Source organism: Lepidochelys kempii, chromosome 6 (assembly GCF_965140285.1).
Source record: "Lepidochelys kempii isolate rLepKem1 chromosome 6, rLepKem1.hap1, whole genome shotgun sequence".
In the NCBI taxonomy this organism is placed as follows: domain Eukaryota; kingdom Metazoa; phylum Chordata; order Testudines; family Cheloniidae; genus Lepidochelys; species Lepidochelys kempii.
Genome location: NC_136385.1, coordinates 107,016,238 through 107,035,109, shown reverse-complemented (window position 1 = coordinate 107,035,109; position 18,872 = coordinate 107,016,238). Strand labels below are relative to the sequence as shown.

At 43.7% G+C, this 18,872-nt stretch overlaps 1 protein-coding gene across 3 annotated transcripts in view; it reads right to left on the bottom strand.

Annotated features, from left to right (window-relative positions):
- Window positions 1–18,091, bottom strand: part of BDKRB2 (bradykinin receptor B2) — a 46,296-nt gene extending 28,205 nt beyond the window's left edge. For all 3 annotated transcript variants that reach the window (XM_073349583.2, XM_073349585.2, XM_073349587.2), the window contains exon 1: window positions 17,987–18,091. The gene's annotated coding sequence lies outside the window, so the exon portion shown is untranslated. The remainder of the gene's footprint in view (window positions 1–17,986) is intronic.
- Window positions 18,092–18,872: the final 781 nt, after the last annotated feature.

Genomic DNA, 18,872 nt, shown 5'->3' with positions numbered 1-18,872 from the left:
GGAAAGGACAGAAAAATGAAAATCAGTGGCTGAAAGTTCTTGAGACATTCACCTTCTGAAAGCAGCTGCAACAAGTGGTATTTCTTTATTCTCCATGCCAGGGCAGAGGCGTTATATAGCAGTTGAGCTACATACACAACTCCACTTAAAACTCATCAATTAGCACGGTGGTAGTGCCTTCTTTTGGCTCTCCCTTCTGTCAGACTGCACATAAAATACACTGTAACTCTTAGTGCAATTTAGCTCCTCTCTGGTAGCAGCAGAAATGAAGCTCTTTTCCCTGGGTGGGAGCTTTACGGCTCTCCTGACTAGGCAGAGTGTGATGGTCTAATGGCCAAACAACTTTTGCCGGTGTCTCTTTCTCTGCACATTGAATATTTCATGGAGCGATCTGACTTTTGGATGAACTGGCTGTAAGCACTTTGCTAGTGGTACCATGTGGACACTGTGCCGGCCCCTAATAGATGAGGCTGGAATTCACTTCATCCCTTGCCTACCATCACTACAGCCAGATAGAGGCGCCATTGATGGTGGCTGCAACAATGCTGCACACTTTTACACATCACTAATACATTTTCACACATGACTTGTGCACAGCTCCAGTTCCTCAAGGGAAATCTGCTTGTCACTATTAGCCAAGGCAGGCTCGTGTCTAAAAGCTCTAAGGACTTGTCTACACTACAGAGTTTGGTCGATGCAGGTTATGCCGATGTACAGCCACTGCTGTAATTAAACCTCTGTTGCATATCCACACTATGCTCTTTGTGTCAGTGGAGCGCATCCACAATAGCCGCTTTTGCATTGACTGAGAGCAGCGCACTGTGAGTAGCTATGCCACTGTGCAACTGGCCGCAGGGTGCTTTGGGAGGGTTTGCAATGCCTCATGGAGGCAGGTACAGCATCACATGATGCAGGTTTGTCAATCCCATCATTCAATGGGCATCCTCATAGATTGTCAGCTGCTTTTCAACTGCCCTGGTAACCTGCAACTCAGTTATCTCTGTCAGAAAGCATGGAGCCTGCACTGCTGTTAAGTACTGTGCTGTGTGTTATGAACACAAGGCTGTAAGAGGAACCCAACGGGGGGCTATATTAACACTGAGCCACAGTAATGTGCGTTGCTGTAGTGTGCAGAGCCTGGCATTGTTGGTTTGCACCATGCTATGAACCTTGTAATGCTTGCTGGGTGTGTGACTGAAAAGTAACACTTTTTAAAGTAGCACTTGGTAATATGACCAAACTGGCATTGCTGAACACTAACAAAAGAAGCCCGCAGAAGTGTGTGTATGTGGGGAGTGTGTGACAGGGAGTGTGTTTGTGTGTGTGTGTGTGTGTGTTGGGGAGAGTGAGTGTGTCAGCACCCTGTCTCTTTAAGTTCAGACACCAGCCGGAAGCAACCAATCCTGCAGCAGAAGCTTTTGCACATACTGTTGGTGTTTCCCTGTTCCCACACCCCAGCTCAGTAAAGAATGGTACACCGGTGGCGGGAGGGGAGCACCCCAACATCAGCCCCTGGCTCTGCACAGCACAGCACGTGTATGCTCTTTCCCCCGTACCCCACAACAGCCTGTCCTGCCTGCCTGCTGCTGTGGTCCCAGTGCTGGGGAGAGCAGGATTCCGCGTTAATGTTTTGATTCTGTTTCCCTCCGAGTTCTCCCACAGATCAAGGAGAGCCACCTCCTCCGCTGTAGTCCAGGCAGGAATGTGTTTGCTGGCATGCTCAGCTGGGCAGTAGCTATGTGAACTCTTCACGCTGAGCAGTTTCGAAGCTTCCTGGGGCTTTGAAAGGGGTGCATGTCTGTATAGCTGGTTGCAGGGCAGCGGAGTTCAAAACAGTGAGCAGAGCAGTCATGTTGGGCATTGTGGGATACCTCCCACAGGCCAGTTATGGCGATGTAATGAGCGCAGTGTGTACACTGATGCTTTGTCGATCTAACTTTCTAGCCACAAAAAGCGCTACACCTCTTGTTGAGGTGGTTTAATTTTCTCAGCAAAGCAGGCGGGTTTTGTCGGCCAGAGGAGCATTGTAGTGTGTACACCTCCACTGCTTTGATGACGAAAGCTGCCATTTGCTGACAAAACTGTGTAGTGTAGACAAGGCCTAAGTATCTAAGAATGGCTGCCCATTGTGCCTGGAATCTCATCATCTCTTCTCTCAGGGTCACAGTCTTCATCAGTTCTCATCACACAGGCAGCTGATTTCTTTAGTCCTCACTGATCCTGGGACTGGTCAGTCCCTGGTGCAAGTTAGAGCAGTCTGATGGATGTTATAACTTATGTTCAGCTGGCTGCAACCCCAGCCGCCGATGCCACGGTGCAGAGATAATCCAGCCAAAGCCCTTTTTTTTCCCCACTAAGACCCATGCTAGCAGCTCTATGGAACCTGAGGATTCCACCCAGGCACAAGGAACCTGCTGCGCTGGGCATCACAAAATGGGGAAGAGATGGCCAGCCCTCTGTGGAGATAGAGGTGGTTAGGGACTATTTAGAAAAGCTGGACGTGCACAAGTCCATGGGGCCGGACGAGTTGCATCCGAGAGTGCTGAAGGAATTGGCGGCTGTGATTGCAGAGCCATTGGCCATTATCTTTGAAAACTCGTGGCGAAACGGGGAAGTCCCGGATGACTGGAAAAAGGCTAATGTAGTGCCAATCTTTAAAAAAGGGAAGAAGGAGGATCCTGGGAACTACAGGCCAGTCAGCCTCACTTCAGTCCCTGGAAAAATCATGGAGCAGGTCCTCAAAGAATCAATCCTGAAGCACTTGCATGAGAGGAAAGTGATCAGGAACAGCCAGCATGGATTCACCAAGGGAAGGTCATGCCTGACTAATCTAATCGCCTTTTATGATGAGATTACTGGTTCTGTGGATGAAGGGAAAGCAGTGGATGTATTGTTTCTTGACTTTAGCAAAGCTTTTGACACGGTCTCCCACAGTATTCTTGTCACCAAGTTAAGGAAGTATGGGCTGGATGAATGCACTACAAGGTGGGTAGAAAGCTGGCTAGATTGTCGGGCTCAACGGGTAGTGATCAATGGCTCCATACCTAGTTGGCAGCCGGTATCAAGTGGAGTACCCCAAGGGTCGGTCCTGGGGCCGGTTTTGTTCAATATCTTCATAAATGATCTGGAGGATGGTGTGGATTGCACTCTCAGCAAATTTGCGGATGATACTAAACTGGGAGGAGTGGTAGATACGCTGGAGGGCAGGGATAGGATTCAGAAAGACCTAGACAAATTGGAGGATTGGGCCAAAAGAAATCTGATGAGGTTCAATAAGGATAAGTGCAGGGTCCTGCACTTAGGATGGAAGAATCCAATGCACCGCTACAGACTAGGGACCGAATGGCTAGGCAGCAGTTCTGCGGAAAAGGACCTAGGGGTGACAGTGGACGAGAAGCTGGATATGAGTCAGCAGTGTGCCCTTGTTGCCAAGAAGGCCAATGGCATTTTGGGATGTATAAGTAGGGGCATAGCGAGCAGATCGAGGGACGTGATCGTTCCCCTCTATTCGACATTGGTGAGGCCTCATCTGGAGTACTGTGTCCAGTTTTGGGCCCCACACTTCAAGAAGGATGTGGATAAATTGGAGAGAGTCCAGCAAAGGGCAACAAAAATGATTAGGGGACTGGAACACATGACTTATGAGGAGAGGCTGAGGGAGCTGGGATTGTTTAGCCTGCAGAAGAGAAGAATGAGGGGGGATTTGATAGCTGCTTTCAACTACCTGAAAGGGGGTTCCAAAGAGGATGGCTCTAGACTGTTCTCAATGGTAGCAGATGACAGAACGAGGAGTAATGGTCTCAAGTTGCAGTGGGGGAGGTTTAGATTGGATATTAGGAAAAACTTTTTCACTAAGAGGGTGGTGAAACACTGGAATGCGTTACCTAGGGAGGTGGTAGAATCTCCTTCCTTAGAGGTTTTTAAGGTCAGGCTTGACAAAGCCCTGGCTGGGATGATTTAACTGGGAATTGGTCCTGCTTTGAGCAGGGGGTTGGACTAGATGACCTTCTGGGGTCCCTTCCAACCCTGATATTCTATGATTCTATGATAACCCTCAGGGGCATTGCAGCTAGAGTGGAGGCCAGAAACTGGCCCTCTCTGTAAAATAATAATTAATAATGCATTGTACTCTTACAACACCTTCCTTCCAAGGATATGTGCCTAGGCTTACTTGGTCCTTCCTCACTGCAGGGAGCTGGACTTCTCAAGGTCCCTTCTAGCCCAACATTTCTGTGATTCTATGACAACTCATTCACTGAGTGAGCCAGCACTTTTTAATAGTGTACAATAATAAGACAATAGTTTAAGCTAGAAAATGACGGTGAGGGTGAATGTACTATTGTCAGTTGAAACTACAATGGCAATTTCAGGCTGCCAGAACTTAATTAGCCAAGACAGAATTTGTCCTGTACAGTACACTTAATATTGCTATCTTAGGCTATGGCTACAAAAGGGAGTGATAAAAGGGTGACAAAAAGGAGTTTGACTCCCACCTTTTGGTAGCTGCACTGTATTTTTCCCCCCTTCTCCTGTATCTTTTCCAGCATTTTGGGAATAAACTGTGTTTTTGTGGTGGTGGTGTTAGCAGAAGTTGAGGATTTGCAGGTCAGCTTCCTATTGAAAGAGAAATCAGTGATGCAGACTATGGGTATATTCTGAGTACAATTTGTTTATTTTTACCCTATATATATCAGTCCTTGTACAGAGGTGGTCACCAACAGCATGTAGACTCATAGACGTTAAGGTCAGAAGGGACCACTGTAATCATCTAGTCTGACCTCCTGCACATTGCAGGCCACAGAACTAGGGATATAAATATCATTTTTAAAAGTACCCGTTTATACTATTAAAATTATATCGGTTAACTGTTTAATGGTTAACAAGTTCACAGTCCACCCCTGGCGTTGGGGGGAGGGCCCACGGCCCACCCTGCTGTCTCTCCTCAGAGGTGGAGTACAGTGGGCTGGAGGATCATTTGCATGTGCATGGCTGGGCGCTTCATGACTTGCTCTGATCCCACCCCTTGCTCTCCCAGTTACTAGGCACTGCCTAGTGCAGCTAGTTGGTGGATCGCTGCTAGGAAAGCAGTGGTGCCAGGGCAGATCCAAGTGTTCTGGCAGATCCAGTGGTTCCCAGGCAGACTCACCACTGCAGCCAGCTGCAAGAGAAGCAGAGATGGAGGGGTTGCCAGGCTTCCCCCAGCGGTGCCCTCTCTGCCAGGCATGGGCTGATCCAGTGGTGCCCCGAGCGGCAAGAGTGCTGCAAGCTCCAGCGCCCCTCGGGTATTGCTGCAGCGTTTTCAATGTGCACATTAGGTATTACAATGTCATGAAATTATTTTACCAGTCCGTTGTAAACGTTAACTGCAATATATTGGGGGAATTACAGACCAATCAGCTTAACTTCTGCTCCCAGAAAGATAATGGAACAAATAATTAAGCAACCAATTTGCAAACACCCTAGAAGATAATAAGGTGATAAGTAACAGTCAGCATGGATTTTTCAAGAACAAATCATGTCAAAACAACCTGATAGCTTTCCTTGACAGGGTAACAAGCCTTGTGGATAGTGGGGAAGCAGTAGACATGGTACATCGTGCCTTTAGTAAAGCTTTCGATACTCTCTCACATAACACTAAACTGGGAGGAGTGGTAGATACGCTGGAGGGTAGGGATAGGATACAGAGGGACCTAGACAAATTGGAGGATTGGGCCAAAAGAAATCTGATGAGGTTCAACAAGGACAAGTGCAGAGTCCTGCACTTAGGACGGAAGAATCCAATGCACCGCTACAGGCTAGGGACTGAATGGCTCGGCAGCAGTTCTGCAGAAAAGGACCTAGGGGTTACAGTGGACGAGAAGCTGGATACGAGTCAACAGTGTGCCGTTGTTGCCAAGAAGGCCAATGGCATTTTGGGATGTGTAAGTAGGGGCATTGCCAGCAGACCGAGGGACGTGATCGTTCCCCTCTATTCGACATTGGTGAGGCCTCATCTGGAGTACTGTGTCCAGTTTTGGGCCCCACACTACGAGAAGGATGTGGAAAAATTGGAAAGAGTCCAGCGGAGGGCAACAAAAATGATTAGGGGACTGGAACTAACTTATGAGGAGAGGCTGAGGGAAGTGGGGATGTTTAGTCTTCAGAAGAGAAGAACGAGGGGGGATTTGATAGCTGCTTTCAACTACCTGAAAGGGGGTTCCAAAGAGGATGGCTCTAGACTGTTCTCAGTGTTGGCAGATGACAGAACAAGGAGTAATGGTCTCAAGTTGCAGTGGGGGAGATTTAGGTTGGATATTAGGAAAAACTTTTTCACTAGGAGAGTGGTGAAACACTGGAATGCGTTACCTAGGGAGGTGGTGGAATCTCCTTCCTTAGAAGTTTTTAAGGTCAGGCTTAACAAAGCCCTGGCTGGGATGATTTAGTCAGGGATCGGTCCTGCTTTGAGCAGGGGGTTGGACTAGATGACCTCCTGAGGTCCCTTCCAGCCCTGATATTCTATGATTCTATGACCTTCTCATAAACAAACTAAGGAAGTGCAACCTAAATGGAGCTACTAGAAGGTGGGTGCAAAACTGGTTGGAAAACCATTCCCAGACAGTAGTTATCAGTGGTTCACAGTCATGCTGGAAAGATGAGTGGGGTCCCGCAGGGATCAGTTCTGGGTCCGGTTCTGTTCAATATTTTCATCAATGATTTAGATAATGGCATAGAGAGTATACTTATAAAGTTTGCGGACAGTACCAAGCTGGGAGGGGTTGCAAGTGCTTTGGAGGATAGGATTAAAATTCAAAATGATCTGGACAAACTGGAGAAATAGTCTGAAGTAATAAGATGAAATTCAATAAGGACAAATGCAAAGTACTCTATTTAGGAAAGAAGAGTCAGTTGCACACATACAAAATGGGAAATGACTGCCTAGGAAGGAGTACTGCGGCAAGAGATCTGGGGGTCATAGTGGACCATAAGCTAAATATGAGTCAACAGTGTAACACTGTTGCAAAAAAAGCGAACATCATTCTGGGATGTACTAGCAGGAGTGTTGTAATCAAGACACGAGAAGTAATTCTTCTGCTCTACTCCACATTGATTAGGCCTCAACTGGAGTATTGTGTCCAGTTCTGGGCACTACATTTCAGGAAAGATGTGGACAAATTGGAGAGAGTCCAGAGAAGAGAGACAAAAATGATTAAAGGTCTAGAAAACATGACCTTTGAGGGAAGATTGAAAAAAATTGGGTTTGTTTAACCTGGAAAAGAGAAGACTGAGAGGGGACATGATAACCGTTTTCAAGTACGTAAAAGGCTTTACAAGGAGGAGGAAGAAAAACTGTTTTTCTTAAGCTCTGTGGCTAGGACAAGAAGCTTAAATTGCAGCAAGGGAGGTTTAGGTTGGACATTAGGAAAAAACTTCCTAACTGTCAGGGTGGTTAAGCACTGGAATAAATTGCCTAGGGAGGTTGTGGAATCTCCATCACTGGAGATTTTTAAGAGCAGGTGAGATAAACACTTGTCAGGCATGGTCTAGATCAGTGTTTCCCAACTTGGGATGCCGCTTGTTCAGGGAAAGCCCCTGGCGGGCTGGGCCGGTTTGTTTACCTGCCGCATCCACAAGTTCGGCTGATCGTGGCTCCCAGTGGCCGCGGTTCGCTGCTCCAGGCCAATGGGAGCTGTGGAAGGGGCGCGGGCTGAGGGACGCACTGGCTACCGCTTCCAGCAGGTCCCATTGGCCTGGAGCAGCGAACCGCGGGCACTGGGAGCCGCGATTGGCCGAACCTGCAGCTGCGGTAGGTAAACAAACCGGCCCGGCCCACCAGGGGCTTTCCCTGCACAAGTGGCGGAACAAGTTTGGGAAACACTGCTCTAGATCATACTTAGTCCTGCCATGAGTGCAGGGGAGTGGACTAGATGACCTCTCGAGGTCCCTTCTGTCCCTGTTGTCTTGATATTACAGGGCATCCCATGCCTCTCATCTTTATAAAGCCTTTCTGGGAGTGTACCCTTCTTAGAGACAGACCCTGGGCCTCATTCTGCTGAAGACTCCACTCCTGTGACTCCACTACTCTGAGACTGGGTCTCTGGCTTCAGCATCTCTGGTTCTCAGTATGGCTCCTTCAGTGGGTCCAGATGAGTTGGGACTCCAGTTCAAGACTTCCCCTCTTAGGAGCTCTGCAACTGAGAGCTGTTTGCAGTGACACAGGACAGCCTCTTCAAAACAAGATGTTCTTTATCAGTCCACAGGACAATACTATTCAGGAACACTGGGTTAAAATGGTAAAGAAAAGCGTAAATGCACAACTCTCCTGTAATCCGTCAGCATCGTCTTGGATGATTAGGAGGGTCCCTCCTTGCACTGCCTGGAAGACAGATTCCTGCCTGCAGCCAGCCTCCCTGGCCCTGCCCAACAGTTATTGGATGGGATTACATTCTTCTGTTCTGTGAGCAAGTCTTTTAACAGGTCAGTTCTTTCTCTGTAGTTGCATTCATGACTTTTTTCACTTGTACTCTCCTCCCTTCCCTCCTCCTTGGGTTTAGGCAGGGCAGGAGCTGTGTTTATACAGGTAATCACCCACCATATTCTAAAAAGTTCTCTTGCCCAGCAGCCATTAAAAGTTAATGGTCCAGTCATGGGTCTCCATGGTATCTGTAAGGTAGTTGTAGTCACAGGTTGACAGTTCTTGAGTGTTCATTCACACAAACCCAGACATGCCAAAATGACACACACTCAGTGAGAAATTTCTGGAAAGAAGTCTGCTTCTTGAGACCAAGCAGATAACACTACAAAAGTGAATGAGCAAACTGAATGACACACAATTTTCATAATAAAGAAATTTCCCACATTTTCCACAGTGGCAAAATATCCCATTTGAAAACTTTCTTTTAGCAAGAAACACAGACATGCTGCAGAGTGTCCGGATGGAGTTTTTTGAATGTAGAAAAAGTAGAAAGTAGAAAAAGAGAGAATATGAGCTCTGGGACACAGGACAGGGTAAACCAGGCTGAGAAACAAGCAAGTAGAGGGGAGAATGCTGGGCTTGGGAAGGGAGAGAGAGATTTTTAATGTTCAGAGACGGGTTTATGACACAGTATGGACCAGGATCCAGATCTGAATTATGAACATCCCAAAATTTGGATCTGGGGTTTTGGTTTGGCCCAGTATAAAACACAACTTTGGTCCTTAGCTACGTTTAGAGTTCAAACACCCTGAAAGTTCAGCAATGCCTAGATCTGGTATTTAAAATCAAGCCTATTTTAATTTATTTTCCCCTGTACATGATGAGAACTCATTCATTCCATCCTAAAAACATGTTTAAAACTTCAATTTAATTAATGTACAATGGAATCTATATATACAGTGAGCTTAGCAGCAGATAAGCTCCTTGTTATGTGCCGCAGAATGAAACCCCCTCATATTTAACAGCATTGCAATGAGCATAGTGAAACTGTGGGTTGAATGACTGTATAGTGGGAGAAAATGACTTATTGGGTGGGGAGTCTCACTACATTTCACTAAAAAGCGAATATTTCTAAAGCACTGAATGAAACATCTAACCAAGTATTTTTAGCCAAACATCATACACCTCTCCTCCCTCTAGCTCAGGGAAGCAGGTCCATTGCTGAGCCAAAGGGCTGGGATTTCTTGGTTGTAAGGTATTCAATTTACAGAAAAACAGGCACAATTATGTGTGGGAAATTTTCACTCTTTTCTTCAGATGAATGATGTAAATGGAAGCTTTGTCCAACATGCCTCTACAAGCTCCTTTTGTTACCATATCTATATTTCAGTGTACAGCATCCTAAACATGCAAGAACAGCTTTGATGCCTGACTCACTCTGACTTTGCATTAAACTATGATGGTATAAAACCAGGCCTTTCCACTCTGAAAATGAACTGGCAACTCACAATTTAAAAAGAAAAGAAAAGCACCATTTGGAAAGTTTTTCAGTTTTAAAACATTGCCTTAGCTCTTGTGAAATCCTAGCCTGGTTTCTTCCACACTTAAAAGCCTAAGAAACCCCTTTCCCTTACGGTATTTATCACAGATCTCTGCAAACAATCCCAGAGCAGTAGGGTGCTTGTTTATCTGTCAGTGTCTCTATTTGCCAGCTGGACATTTTATTATTGTCTAGAAGAAGGAAAATAAAAGATTAAAAGATCCATGTCCAAACATGGGAAAGGAAATGAATTAGCAAACCAGATTTGATCCTAATAAAAGAAGATATCAGAATTGTCTGATGAAAATAATTCCTGATTTCTTTTTACCAAGGAGGATGGTTTCTTGGGGGCCAGGAAATAAATAGTACAGCTGCCTGCAGCACCCCATTGCATTGCGTTAACTCAAGAGATGGCTACAGGGCAGGGCTCCATGCTGATGCAGCTGATGCATGGCAGTATAATTTACCTTCCTATTAAGATGCCACATAATTCTCTGCTTATGCAGCATATATCCACATGGAGGCCATTTACCTCAGTTTGTCCACTTGCCACTTCACCTTCCTTTCCCAGGCCTGTGTCATTTGCTGTCTTGTTCCCCCAGAAAAAGGATTTTGGTGTGTTTCCATGCTGTCCTTACTAGGACAGAATGGGACGTAGCAAGAAACAGACCCTTGAGGACAGTAACAAGGAGAGCAGCCTGTGCAAAGGACCGTCCATCTGCAGGGTTTGAATGTAGAACCTTCATCACTGAAAGCATGAGTTTAGAAATATGGAATATGTTTTTAATGGTGAGAATAATTAACCATTGGAACAATTTACCAAGAGTAGTGGTGGATGCTGCATCACTGACAATTTTTAAATCAAGGTGAGATGTTTTTCTATAAGGTCTGTTCTAGGAATTATTTTGGAGAAGTTCTATGGCATGTGTTATACAGGAGGTCAAATTAGATGATCACAATTGTCCCTTCTGGCCTTTGAACCTATGAACCTACAGCCCAGGGATTCATAGATTTTAAGGCCATTAAAGTACCATTAGATCATCTAGTCGGATCTTCTTGCATAACAGAAGCCATAGAACCGTACCTAGTAATTCCTGCATCTAGTCCAAGAACTAATAGTTGAATTAAAGCATGTCTCTTTGTATTGTCTTCCCCATCTCACAGTACTGTTTAGCTGTGGTAACAATTAGTGATGGGCCAGCTACATGGATTTCTGATCCTTCCTGGCCAGGCAAGGAATACAGTAAGAAGAGCTGTCAAGGTACCTTCCCGACTCTGAACTCTAGGGTACAGATGTGGGGACCTGCATGAAAGACCCCCTAAGCTTATTCTTACCAGCTTAGGCTAAAAACTTCCCCAAGGTACAAGCTTTGCCTTATCCTTGAACAGTATGCTGCCACCACCAAGCGTTTTAAACAAAGAACAGGGAAAGAGACCACTTGGAGACGTCTTCCCCCACAATATCCCCCCAAGCCCTACACCCCTTTCCTGGGGAAGGCTTGATAATAATCCTCACCAGTTGGTACAGGTGAACACAGACCCAAACCCTTGGATCTTAAGAACAATGAAAAATCAAGAAGAAGAATTTTAATTAAAGAAAAGGTAAAAGAATCACCTCTGTAAAATCAGGATGGTAAATACCTTACAGGATAATCAGATTCAAAACATAGAGAATCCCTCTAGGCAAAACCTTAAGTTACAAAAAGACTCAAAAACAGGAATACACATTCCCTCCAGCACAGCTTATTTTACAAGCCATTAAACAAAAGAAAATCTAACGTATTTTCTAGCTAGATTACTTACTAACTATACAGAAGTTGTAAGGCTTGCATTCCTGTTCTGTTCCCGGCAAAAGCATCACACAGACAGACCAACCCTTTGTTCCCCCACTCCAGATTTGAAAGAATCTTGTCCCCTCATTGGCCATTTTGGGTCAGGTGCCAGCGGGGTTACCTTAGCTTCTTAACCCTTTACAGGTAAAAGGATTTTGCCTCTGGCCAGGAGGGATTTTATAGCACTGTATACAGAAATTTGGTTACCTTTTCCTTTATATTTATGACAAGAGCCTATGTCACCATATCGCTTGTGCTGAAACATCTTCTGTACAAGTTTTGCTGGCTTAGCTGAGCCCTCGTTTCTGGGAATGCTGTCCCCAGATAGCAGGAGAATGGAGTTATAACATAAACTGGCAACCATCCATTTCTAGTAAACAGATTCCTGGGACCAAATCTCCAGCTTGTAAATGTCATAACTCAACTAAAGTTGATGGAATTATGCCCATTTATACTAGATGATGATCTGGCCCCGGTGGTAATTGCATCAGTTGGGAATCTTTCTATCTTTACACTTTGATGGTATTTGGATTAGGCCCTAAGTGGACATTTTGAAGGCATTGCCGTTTCTTTTTTTTCATAGGGTAAGGTTTATCATTAGCCATTAGCATTAGCGGAGAAAAGTGAGCCGGGATGAGGTGGAGTATTATTACTTCTCAGCATGCCTGTTTTTCCAGGATCAGATCATACCCTGGAGGGAAGTTTCTTCCCTTTGCCTTTATACAATGTAATTTCCCACTCCCAGCATAGTATGCTCTCCCTGAGAAGGACCAAGAAAGTGTTTTCTGATGGGAAATCACATTGAATAAAAGCAAAAGGAATGGGATTCCAGAGGGACCAACCGAGGTAAGCAGGAAGATGGGACCATCGCTCTTCCTCCTTATAGCACTCTTCACTCTGCCAGTGCAGAAAAAGGGCCCAGGAAAATACCTATGGCCCGCTGCTCCCTCAGCTACCCAGGTGCAAGTCCCATTAAAGTCAAAAGAAGCTGGGCTGCTTGCCGTGACACTTTCTCTTCTCCTGAGGCTATCTGTAACCTTGGAGGTACCTCTCAGAAGAAACCCTTGACTGCATGTTGACAGTCCCACTATCTGAAATTAACCAGGGCCTCATTCTGTCCTCAGTTGCAGCCATGTGACACTATTGAGATTAATTGGTTTGCATAAGCGTGAAAGCTGAACATTGTGCAGAGTAGGCAGCATCAGAGGGTCCATACGCCTGAACAATCAGATCAAGGGTATTTTAAAGAAAAATAACCCCCTAGAACTCAGTTGAGGAGTCAGAATATTGAAAGGATATAAAATGTACACAGTGCTGAAAGCAAGCTAAACTCATCACTATGAGGAAATTACTCGGTACGTAAGGAAAATCATTCTCAACATATATTTGTCTTAAACCCTCAAAACCTGTGTTAGCACAACAGTAAGGCTATGTGATGCAACAGGGGTCCTTGTGCAGGGACTCAAGGAGAGAGGATTCAATCTGGGCCCAAAACATTCCACTCAGGTTTGGGATCTGGCAACTTTGCAGCTAAATCTTGTACCTCAACATTTTGTAATTTGCCCATTCCGTTATCAGCCTGATATCTAAAATGTCCCCCTCTTAGCAGGTAACTTTGCACTCCCTGGCTGTCTGGATTTACCTGTTATCTTTCATCATATGCTTAGATTGTAGTCTTCTATTTCGGCCCAGTCTACATCTAAAAGTCAGGTTGATTTAGCCACGTCAGTCCGGTGTGTGAAAAAAACCACCTACTCCTGACTGACATAGCTATGCCGACCTAGCCCCCAATGTAGACACAGCTGTGTCGATGGAAAAAATGCTTGTGTTAATCAATCTACCATCATGAGGGAAGGTAGTTTTCCTACAGTGGGGGGGGGGAAACCCTTCCATCAGCATGGGCTGCATCCACATAACAGGGTTATGCCAGCATAGCTATGGTGATGTGGCTATGGTGTCTGCCTAATGTAGACATACCCTTAAACTGTAAGCTCTTAGCCATTGTTCTGTATTTGTACAGCACCTAATGCAATAGGATCTGAGTCCATGACTAGCACTCCTAGGAGCTACTCCAATACACATAAATAAGAAGGATACTACGGTGCTGTGATGACATTTCACTGCTTGCCAGTGTATGTGTTGTAACATCTAGAAACCATGGGGCTGCACACACAGCAGAATAATGCTCCCTTAAATTCCCTTTCTTTATCTTTGCCCCTAGAATGTGAATGGGACGTACATACACATGGGTGGGATATATATATGCAGATGTGTGACGCTGAGTTCAGGGAGCCATGAAGTGCTGAGATCTAAATCTGCTTCTCCCACTAATTTGTTGTGTGACAATGGACAAGCCATTTAATCTCTCTGGGCCAAGATCATAAGTGGGCAGTTCTGGTCTCCCATGTTTAAGAAGGATGAATTCAAACTGGAACAGGTACACAGAAGGGCTACTAGGATGATCTGAGGAATGGAAAACCTGTCTTATGAAAGGAGACTCAAAGAGCTTGGCCTGTTTAGCCTAACCAAAAGAATCCTGAGGGGAGATACGATTGATCTCTATAAATATATCAGAGGGATAAATACCAGGGAGGGAGAGGAATTATTTAAGCTCAGTACCAATGTGGACACAGGAACAAATGGTTATAAACTGGCCATCAGGAAGTTTAGACTTGAAATTAGACGAAGGTTTCTAACCATCAGAGGAGTGAAATTCTGGAATAGCCTTCCAAGGGGAGCAGTGGACGCAAAAGACATATCTGGCTTAAAGACAAAGCTTGATAAATTTATGGAGGGGATGGTATGATGGGATAGCCTAATTTTGGCAATTAATTGATCTTTGAGTATTAGCAGTGAATATGCCCAATGGCCTGTGATGGGATGTTAGATGGGGTGGGATCTGAGTTACTACAGAGAATTTTTTCCTGGGTATCTGGCTGGTGAGTCTTGCCCACATGCTCAGGGTTTAGCTGATCGCCATATTTGGGGTCGGGAAGGAATTTTCCTCCAGGGCAGATTGGCAGAGGCCTGGGGGGTTTTTGCCTTTCTCTGCAGCGCGGGGCACGGGTCACTTTCTGGAGGATTCTCTGCACCTTGAAGTCTTTAAACCACGAGTTGAGGACTTCAATAGCTCAGACATAGGTCAGGAGTTTGTTATAGGAGTGGGTGAGCGAGATTCTGTGGCCTGCGTTGTGCAGGAGGTTAGACTAGATGATCATTATGGTCCCTTCTGACCTTAAAGTCTATGAGTGGGTGCAACTCCTATTTACTGCTGTGGGAGTTGCACATGTTAAATATGGGCTGAATTTGGTTCTCAGGTTCCACCTGTGGGGAGAAATCATACTTTTTAAACTATCTCCTCACACAGGGCTTGTTCTATTTGTAAAAGTGCTTAAAGGTGGAGCTATCTTTTCAGTCATGCTGCGGCTCCAGCCTACCCTTTTTAAAGTGTTATTTGCATGCATAGTTGCATAGCAGTTGCAGTCAGGTAGTTAGACACATAGGTTCCTCTTTGTGCCTGCAATTCAACATCGGGAACAAATATTGCAAATGCAATAGGGAGGCAGATCAGCCCTTTGAAAACCTAGCTCTGTGTATCTGTCTAGGGAGAGATTTTTCAAAGACACACAGGGCAGTCAAGGTGAGATTTTCAAAAGCACTGACTGAAGTATAGGGCTGGTCAAACTTCTTTTTTTATTGAAAACTGAATTTTTGACAAAATGAAAATTTTTACTTAAAACATTTGTTTTCCTTGAATTGTCAATTTATTCTTCTTATTATGTTATTTTTGATTATTTTATGTGGGGGCAAATAACCTCCCCCCCCCTTTTTTTTTTAGTTTTCAGCAGCTTTTTGGACTAATTTTTTTCATTTTTGACTTTTGGTTGCTGAAAATTGAAAATTTGTAGAGTATTTGTATTTTTGACAAGATTCAAAATTTTGCCACTGAAAATGTGTACCAAAATGAATTTAAAAAACAAATCTTTGTTTTCCGACCAGCTCAGCATAGGAACACAAGACCCATTGATTTAGGATTTGTGCCCCTAAATCACTTAGAAAATCTCTCCTTCATTTTCAATCCCTTTAACTGTAATTTGTGCCTTTGAAGATTCTCCCCTTACAATCTATCTCATAATGTTTTATTTTAAGACTAGATTGGTGGAAACGGACACAAACTCTTTACAGGTTTCAGAGTAACAGCCGTGTTAGTCTGTATTCACAAAAAGAAAAGGAGTACTTGTGGCACCTTAGAGACTAACCAATTTATTTGAGCATGAGCTTTCATGAGCTACAGCTCACTTCATCGGATGCATACCGTGGAAACTGCAGGAAACTCTTTACAGGCACTATACTGATACCTTACAAAACTCCTGTTGCTTTTTGCCTGAGGAAGGACTTCAGATATATAGTGCTGAGAGTATCTTAAAGTTATGGCCCACATTACTGGTGAGCTCCTCCAATCAAGAACCCGCACTGGTGATGTCTGGATTGTGGAGTGTTCAGGTAGCGCTGACTAAATTCAAATCCTGTTTTAGCATGCATTGGGCTCATTGTAAAACCCCTGGACATTTTTCTGGGGGCTGCCTCTTCTTCTTCAGTTGTTCTAAAGTCCTGTCCAGGAATTTGGCCACATCTATTCCTGGATCTTTCTCTTCCCTTCTGTATAGTCTGTATAGTTCTAAACTTTACAATAATGAAGACAAGTAAACCTGGGCAAGTAAACAATTAAACAAGTAAACAAGTAAACAATTAGACAAGTAAACCTGGACAAGTAAACAATTCTCAGTTAGGAAGAAACTCTCATTTAAACATCTTTCTCTCTTTCATCTGCAAATTTCCACAGAGAGAAGACAACAATAACAATAACAACAGAAATCATATTATTGATATGACTTGCTATCCCAATACTTTCAAAATGGCATGCTGGAATATGAGACTTTGGGGTATTATGGAGTGTAAACAGAAATTTTTCTAACATATTCTGTATTTTAGCCTTAAAATATATCATTGTTAAAAATAATAATATCCAACAATGTAGTAAAAAGAAATTCAAACTTGGGGATCCTAGTGACAAACTATTTGAATTCCCCTGTCCTGGTGTTCTGCTGTTGTATAACTATTGTTATAATGCTGCAACTTCTCTAAAAGTCACCGAGTGCGGCACCAGGAGTGACTTAAAATGTCCAGCATATATTGTGACATTGTTACCTGCTCTTTCTGCCATATCTTCCTAGAAATAACTCCAACTCTAAGCTTCTTTTATTATCATCAGCTTACAAGTCACATTTTTTTTGACAAATTAAACTTTTCCTTTACTATAATATAAAGCAAGGTGTAATTTTTAATAAGAAGCTTGATAATGTTTAAAAGTAAACTTGAACTCTGTCAACTTTGGTGTACATTGAACATTTTAGATTTTCATATTTATCTTCCGTTATTTATTAAGCACAGATAATAAAGCTCAGGAATGCAAGATACACATAAAAAGACAGTCCCTGCCCCACAAAGCTCACAATCCAAATAACAAGCACAGAAGACAAGACACCCGTAAAGGACACAAAAGAGAGAGTTCACTCAGTATGTTTTCTCTACGGTTTGTTTGGCAATCTCTCACTGAAAACAAACTAGGAAGTTTGTGGTCTGAATTATTTTGCACTTTTGTGAGACACAGTAAGTAACCTTTGGTTACAACTAATGCTTTGCCCTCTGACATGTAGTGTAGTCACTTGGCAACTGAAATTCCACTGGGTCAGTTTTCAGAGTAGCAGCCGTGTTAGTCTGTAGCCGCAAAAAGAAAAGGAGGACTTGTGGCACCTTAGCGACTAACAAATTTATTTGAGCATAAGCATCCGATGAAGTGACCTGTAGCTCACGAAAGCTTATGCTTGAATAAATTTGTTAGTCTCTAACGTGCCACAAGTACTCCTTTTCTTTTCACTGGGTCAGTGACACGTTAGCTGCTGTTAAGGGGTGACATTCTGGGCTGCAAATCCCATTAATCATCAAAACTACAAAATATAGAGTCTAACAGTAAAACAAAATTTGAAGCAATAATCATAATTAATAATAACCCTCCCTTGAAGCATAATCTGGTTTGTAACTGAAACATAAACAGAGGGAAAAAAATCAAGGAATTTGTCTGAGGAAGAAAAGAAAAATTGTGGTGAATTTGAATAATTGAGGGCTTTTCATATTTGCTTAAAGAGAAGCAGGAACACGTACCTTCACGCCAAATACACCTCAGAGGAGGCAAACGCTGGTAAAGAGAGAGATTTCTCAGTGGATAGGCAGGCTCTGGCTGCTGTATGAACGAATCCAACTTCTGGTTTTCTGCTCAACTCTAGACAGAATAAGCTCATCCCACTGTTCATGACATCAGACTCCTGGATTATTTCCCCCCCCACACACACACACAATCTCCTCCAAGAACAAAGTTTGGCAGCTGTTTTCAATATGAGGTCACTGATACTTAACTAAACCTTGTGAATAATACACATCAAGCTAAAATCTCAGCCTGATATGGAAGAAAAATTCCTCTCCCTTCCTGCCTCCATCAGTTTAGGCTTGATCCTGTGTGGTGCAGAGTGCTTTCTTAATCCTGTTGTTTTCGCTGGGAATTGAAGGTGCTCAGCTATAGAGCTGGTCAGGAATTTTTCTGGCAAAATGTTTTTTTCACTGGAAAATGCTGATCCATCAAACTTGAAACTTTTTGCGGGAAAGGATCAGGTTCGACAAATTTTTCTACTAATTTTTTTTTTGAAAATTCCAGTTTTCTGCTTCAAAATGACTTTTGGTTTTGCAATTTAAGCAAATTATATTTTAAAAAATCAAATCTGAAAATGTAATGTTTTGATTGACCCAAACCAATTTTATTTTTTAGTTTGCAAAATTTTTGAGATTTTGACTTTTCATACTGATTTGGGACAGAAACTTTTCTCAAAATCTTAAAAATGTTCCTGGGAAAGGCAAATCATTTTCCACCCAGCTGTACTGATTGCCTTACAGGGTCGGGACCTCTGTGAAATTCTTTAAATCAGAACAGATTAAATACCCGCTGTGTCACTGCCAATGTTTTTTCTCAGAGGGATATATCTATTATTTGTGTTTT